This window comes from Apaloderma vittatum, unplaced genomic scaffold (assembly GCF_000703405.1).
Source record: "Apaloderma vittatum isolate BGI_N311 unplaced genomic scaffold, ASM70340v1 scaffold12799, whole genome shotgun sequence".
Taxonomy (NCBI): domain Eukaryota; kingdom Metazoa; phylum Chordata; class Aves; order Trogoniformes; family Trogonidae; genus Apaloderma; species Apaloderma vittatum.
Genome location: NW_009737025.1, coordinates 11,622 through 18,581, shown reverse-complemented (window position 1 = coordinate 18,581; position 6,960 = coordinate 11,622).

Sequence of the window (6,960 nt, the reverse complement as noted above, 5' to 3'; positions counted from 1 at the left end):
CCCTGGCCAGCCTGTGCCAGTGCTCTGTCACCCTCACAGTAAAGAAGTTTCTCCTCATGTTGAGGTGGAACTTCCCATGTTCTCACTTAAACCCATTATTCCTTGTTCTATTGCTGGGCACCACTGAGAAGAGATTGTCCCCTTCCTCTTGACCCCCACTCCTCAGATATTTCTCTACGTTAGTAAATCCCCTCTCAGCCGTCTCCTTTCAAGGCTGAACAGCCCCAGGTCTCTCAGTCTCTCCTCGCAGGAGAGATGTCCAAGTCCCTTGATCATCCTCATAGCTGCAGTCCAGCAGATCATTCTAGGATTAATTCTGTCTAACAGCGACTTGGCCTTTTAGCCCCTCGCCTGAAGCTACAGGTTATCCTGGACGAGAGCGCTGTGCCCAGAGGTGGAACAAGGTTATCACGGATGTTAGTGAACACCTGTACACAGACCCGTACGTGCTGCGCGATCTGTGCCTTTGGGAGCTCACGCAGCTCCTGAGCTGGCTGGAGATCACACTTGACTGAATCAAGTTGTGATGTTATCGCAGCAGCAGAACAAGTTTTATCCCAGGGCGAGGACCGGTGTGTTTCCATCCGGACACCTATCATGGAGCTGCCAAAGAATAAGAGGGCTTTTCTTTTTTTTTTTTTAATTCCCCTCCCGTGGTTAGGAAAAGGTGGCTACATCAGGCTCAGTTAAAAAATGTTGACATTCACAATAGTGGTGGAAAGTTTGGGTACTGGCTGTTCCCCAGAAATTCTCCAGAGAACAATAGTAGCCCGACATGTAAGTGTTTACAAACAAAAGGATAAAGTTGTAATCCCCTTGTCATAACACCGGCTTTATGGGATCCACGCACCACTTCAATGTGGTCGGGACTAAGCAGATTATTGTACTAACAATACAGAAAATTTAGCTCCGAGTAAACGCCCCAAACCCACAAAGCTGCTGTTCAGCCTGAGTTCTTGAGGGTTTGGAGGTTTTTTTCCCCCCCCTGTTTTTGTTTTTTATTTGAGTGAGCTGGCAAAAATTAGTTTTGTCAGTAGAAACTAAGTAACCGCCAACTATGCCTGGAATGCCTTGGAGCACTGAAGGAATTTTCCAAGTAACAGTGATTACTTTTGTTCCTTTTAGCTACACAAGTTTAGGCTTTGAACTGTGTATGCACTTTCACTTTTTTTACAAAAAAATGTTTTGGAGGATTTTGTTTTAACTCTGTTTCTGCTCGCAAAAAATCTTTTACTCAAATAGGACAGAGTGGTTTTCTCCCAAAGAGCTCAGTGCTGCTGTGGAGTTAAAATCCAGACTTGGTAAGAATAGCATTAATTGGAGGATATAATCCAGAAATTAGAGTCGTGTGACTCCGCATTTTCATACCATTTGGTCTACATGGAAAAGGGGGGAAAGAATATTTGTAAACTGTTCAACCTGAGAACCTTAAGCACTTTACCTTCTGAAATAGGCTGGAGAAAAGGATTTCTAAATGTCGTAGGATAAAGAAGTCTGAAGTGACCAAACTTGATTTTGTTGATGTTTCCTCTCATTTCCTTCTCATGTTGATGTTTCCTCTGCAAAACTTGTTGCAGGTTATCTTTGTCTGATGCACGGAAAGAGAGGAAACAGCTTTGCAATTAATTCTAGCCCTTATCAGTTATCATACTATCGTCTTTCAGTTTTGACTACACTAATAAAATAATAAAATTTATTGTCTAGATTTTACTGGCTGGCTTTCTTTTATGCCAGGAAAGAAATGCTGCAGCTGAAATCTAAACAGTAAAACTCTGAACGTTGCTGTGTCTTTTCTAACTGCTGACACTTCCAAAACCTTTACTCTGAATCCTTTACTCATATAGAAAAAAAAAATTACTACTGATTAAAGGACCTGTTTCAGAAAGAGAGCTGGAGTCCCAAACCTCAAACAAATTGAAGATCTTACTGTTGGATTTTTGTTTGTTTGTGCCTACATCTTTATCTGGTGTGCCTGAAGTTGTCTACCTTGAGATTTGCTGGTGCTAGAGCACTTGGGCAACTCCTGCACCACTCACTGGCTTCTCCACGCTAGGAAGCTCCAGCGGTGCAGCAAAGGATGTATTTGCTTCTTCACGGTGGAAGGTAGATTTGCAAATCACAAGCCCTGTTGTTCCAGAATAAAAGACAGCAAAATAGTGGTTTGTTAAATCCCGCCTCCCGTTACAGGCAGGTGTCTGATGCTGAGACAGCGCGCGGGTCCTTTCGGTGTTCCGCTCCATCTGCACCTGGTATTTACCCTCCGAGGTATAGCTGGGGTCAAGCTCAAAAGTCTTGTTTGGAGGATGAGCTTTCTTGAAAAACTCTTCAGTCCGTGAAAGCTGTTGCCTTTTAGCCCATCGCTCTTCAAACAAAGCCTACGCTTGCTTACTAAAGCTGCACTTCGAATGTGATATTTGATTTTTCCCAAGCACCCGTACCCAGCTGTGTTCGAGTGGGGCAGCTCAGGGCAGGTGAGTGAGTAAGCACAAGGGAAAACTCTCTACAGACACCATAAAAGAAACTGAGCATCACAGTTCAAGGATTTTCAGACAGGTATTATTTAGGGCATATTTAACCAGGGAGAGGAATTGCCTGGATTGGAAAAGACTTTTCTTTGGGGACAACTAATTCTGCTCAGAGTAGCATTAGTTAGTCCGTTCTGTGGAATAACTGATACCTGATGCGGTTGTGAGTTTGTGTCAGAACACAGCCCAGACCTCGAAGTGAGAGGGACGTGGACCTGTTGAAGCAGGTGCGGAGGAGGCCATGAAGATGCTTCGAGGGCTGGAGCACTTCTCCTGTGAGGGCAGACCGAGGGAGCTGGGGCTGTTCAGCTGGAGAAGAGAAGGCTCCATGTAGCGACCTCAGAGTGGCCTGCCAGTACCTGAAGGGACTACAGGAAAGCTGGGGAGGGGCTGTAGCAACAGAAAAAGGCGCGATAGTTTTAAACTAGAGCAGGATAGATTGAGATTAGATGTTTGGAAGAAGTTCCTTACTGTGTGGTTGGTGAAACCCTGGCACAGGTTGACCAGAGAGCTGGTGGAACCTCCATCACTGGAGGGACTCAAGGTCAGCCTTGATGGGGCTCTGAGCAACCTGATCGAGATGAAGATGTCCTTGTTCAGTGCAGGGGGTTGGACTAGATGCCCTTTAAAGATGCTCCTTCCAACTCAATGCATTCTGTGATTTTAAATGGTGCATAAAATCAGAATCACACACCAGTTGAGCTCGGAAGGGACCTCTGGAGGTCATTGGAGATTTGTCCTTTAGGTGCTACATGAGACTGTTTTTCTGTTGACTCAAAACTGAGACCAGGTCTGGATCTGCTTATCCTGTTTCATGTCGATGTTCCCAGGCGCACCGAGCGAGGGTGAAGTTGTAGTTACAGCAAAGCATTTCTCTTTCAGATTTTTGTGGAAGTGTGTGGAGCGGGCACCGTGGCTGTGAGCGTTACAACAGGGTCCGTGAATGTGGAGTGTGACCCATTTACTTGACACGAGATTTAAGAAACATCAGAAACACAGTGGTTTGACCTATCTGAACACAAACTTAGAAAAGAATAAACTTGCTATAAAGTGGCGTTGTTCCTGCATCTGAAGGGTAAATTACTGTGACACGATGCCAACTTTACTTTTAATAAGATGTGTGTGAATACAGATTGACTTAAGGCCAGCTAACTCAGCCAGGAGTCATCTCCAGGGAACACGGACACCTTTCTGCTAAAGCCTCAAGTAGATTTTCCCCGTGAGTGTGCCTTTTGAATCGTGTTTTTAGCTACTTTCTAGAGTTTCTGCTGAGCAGTTCCTTCTGAAGGGCATAAAATAGCACTAATTACACTGGAATTTGATACGCTTGTTTTTGCGATGGTTGTGGAAGACTGAAAGTGGAAAGGAAAAAGCATTTCTGGAGATTTGCTGAGACTTTCCTAATTCATAGTTATTGTTGGACTTGCTCCCTCTCCCTCATCTTTTTTTGTTTGTTTTTTGTTTAAACCTGCAAATCTTTACCATAATTTGCTACTCCAGAAGCTTCCGAAAATGGTAAAATGTTATGTTTCACTTCCATAAATCCAGTGTAGCCTTGTGCTGCTGAGCAGCACTGGCAAAACATGTAGTTTGGATGTTGTTGCGGTCCCTCTTGGCATAGGAAACGTTCTTTTTTGGGAAGAAAAAAATAAAATAAAAAAAAGCCTGGCTTGTCAGATCGTGTCTTACAGCCTCTGCACCTCTTTTCCCTGCTTTCTGACATGCCGCCTCCCACCCTTTTCCACCCGTTTGCCCCTTCTGCCAGTTTCTGATCTGGGCAAGAAGCAGGACGTGTTGTGACTGATTTAGAGCATGTGCTGAGCTGCTGTCTCGGAGCTGTTGGGTCAGCCAGACAGGAGGGATAAGGTCTGAGCTATCCTCGCCTCTTCCCAGTAACGTTTCACCTCATACTCATTTCCCCACGAGATTTGCAGGCTCTCAGATATACTTAAGGTCACCGAACCTTCCCTCTCCTTCCCAACCTGGAAAACCAGAATAAAACATGATCTGAGATAGTACTAACACAGCGCAAACAGAGCTGAACAGAGTAGTTTATTGTGTTTGAATATGTTATTAATTATTGGAGAGTCTATTTTTTAAAAAAAACAACAACAGAAGCAATAGTGTGGTTGGACATATTCTGATTTTCAGTGGTTTTATCCGCTGTTGAAATTTTGCATGTGATCCCTGCGACCACTGGTGGTGTGTGAAAGGAAACGTGGCGTCGTCTAGAGGCTTATATGGTGTAAAACCTAGCTTAAAAAGAAGTGCTTACTCAGAGTTACATGTCTTCATTCACTCTTGAAACAGCATATACATTCACTTGGCTGCAACAAATAAGATAGTAATAAATGCCATTGGTTTAGAGTATTCTCCTTTTTCAGTTTTTGAATCCCTAGATACATTAGATTCCCCCTACTTCTGTTCAATATTGAGTTGAAAAAAAGGTAAAAGAGGGGCAAAGGAGATTCCTGTCGGTCTGGATTCAAGTGAAGACAGGTAGTTGAAAACATCTTGGTGACATCCTTCAGTAGCTAATAAGATAAGTTTTTGCTTCCTGCTCTGGCCCTTTCTCCTGCATTTGAGAGAAATCTGAATTATTGTCTGTCAGCTGAGGAAGGAGAGCAAGTCCTGCCGGCACCTCTGAAAGGGCAACGTCCTTGCTCTAAGAGTCCTGCACCGATCCTTCGCCCTGTGCTCCTTTTCACTCTCTGCCTTGCAGACACTCGTGTGGCCACGGGTTTCGGTGCGGACAGTTTGCAGGTGACCCCACGGTCCCTGACCTGTTCTGCTTTAGAACAGCCGATGATTCTTCACGATTCATTACGATCACGAGTTGTCAATATTGGGATCCTCCGGGGTTTTTTTGAGTTGACACCAGCCTTAACCATAGGAAACGTTCTTGGCGTACGTTGCTGTCGTCTTTATTTTGTTGTAGGAGATACTTCCCTGCTCTTTAGGTGATGCCGTAGCTCGGTACTTACCTCTGGGACGGGTCGTAGCAAAGCCCAGCTATTGGCCGCAGCAGCAATGGGTTTGTATGTGCGCAGCGTGATCTACAGTTTGTACCCTTTGTGCTTTCTTTAGGAGAACATTTGCTTGATTTATTCTCTTTTCGGTCCAAAATACACACAACAGGCTACAGCTCCACATAGCTGTGCTCTACCCTAAATCCTGCACGCTGGATTTCTTAGATGTGGGGCTTCCCTTTGCCCAAGTTTGGATTAAGCGAGGCCGCGAGACACGGTTTTGTGTGTTTCTGCAGATATTTAAGACCTTCAGTCTGAACTGAGCTTGATTATTTACATGGCCTAGCATAATCCATCCTCTTAAAATTGTATATGTGACAGGACTTCTGAAATTATATCCTTATTGCTGCTTTAATCCAAATATCAATAATTCATCCTCTGTTGAGGGCTGGAAACACCAACTGTGTTGTCGCAGTATTAATCCTTCCTTGGAACTGGGCTGGGGAATATGAATGAGCAGAACTGCTTGCTGAATTAAGAGCAGTGTCACCTCTGTGCACTAAACTCAGTTCAGAACCCAGAATATCTTTATTTTACGACAGGAATGAGCTTCCTGTAAGAGTGGGCATAAGCCACTTCTCTGTTTCCAGTGAAGTCCTTCAGCAAAAAGGCTCCACTACTGTTTTGGGACACAGAAAGCCAACAAAACACTGTTGTATCTCCCAGAGTAACCCCAACTGGCTCTCTGGTGTCTTATGTGTCCGGATCGAAGTCCTGGTGAAGGGGATGCCCTTGATGTGCCTCCATATCTACAACCAACCCAGGAGCAACAGCGACAGTCGAGAATGTGCCCTGAGCGTGTTCCCAGGGGCCTCGGAAGAGTTTATTAAAGTTGTGGAATCATAGGATGGTTCAGGTTGGAAGGGACCTTGAAGATCACCTCGTTCCAACCCCCTGCTGTGGGCAGGGACACCTCTCTCCCCCAGCCCAGGTTGCTCCAAGCCCCGTCCAACCTGGCCTTGAACCCTTCCAGGGATGGGGCATCCACAGCCTCCTTGGGCAACCTGTGCCAGTGCTTCACCACTCTCATGGGGAAGAATTTCTTCCTTAGATCTGATCTAAATCTCCCCTCTTGCAGTTTCAGGCCGTTGCCCCTTGTCCTGTCCCTGCAGGCCCTTGTAAAAAGCCCTTCTCCAGCTTCCCTGTAGCCCCTTCCACGTATTATTCTTAAACACTGTGCCGAAAAAAGAGAAATACTATTTCACACAGGGTGCCAACACATGACAGAAGCTCCCAGCTGGAAAGCCAACTGGTGGAAAAGACATTCAGTTCAGCACAACGGGTCCTGTCTTTCCTGACCCGCGCTGCCCGAATATGACAAAACGACAACCAGATTGACACGACGGGTTTTATTTCTGCCCACCAGCCAGCCTCGCTTCGCATCACACGCCCACAGGAGCCAAACA